This window comes from Columba livia, chromosome 15 (assembly GCF_036013475.1).
Source record: "Columba livia isolate bColLiv1 breed racing homer chromosome 15, bColLiv1.pat.W.v2, whole genome shotgun sequence".
Classification (NCBI taxonomy): Eukaryota; Metazoa; Chordata; class Aves; order Columbiformes; family Columbidae; genus Columba; species Columba livia.
In genome coordinates, this window is record NC_088616.1 from 10229747 (window position 1) to 10230048 (window position 302).

Consider the following 302-nt stretch of genomic DNA (forward strand, 5'->3'; position numbering starts at 1 on the left):
TTCTCTGGGGCAGTGACAGAACCCCAGGGAAGGGCAGGAACATGTGCCAGGATACTTCAGTTGGACATGAGGAGAAGGTTCTTCACCCAGAGGTGCTGGACACTGGAACAGGCTCCGCAGGGAGGTGTCACAGCCCCAAGCCTGACAGCTTTCAAGAAGAGACTGGACAATGTCCTCAGACACACGGTGGGACCTGTGGGGTTGTGCTGGGCAGGGACAGGAGCAGGACCCAATCCTTGGGGTCCCTTCCAGCCCAGGACATTCTGTCCCCCCCCCAGCAGAAGGAAGAGGCAGAGGCCAGG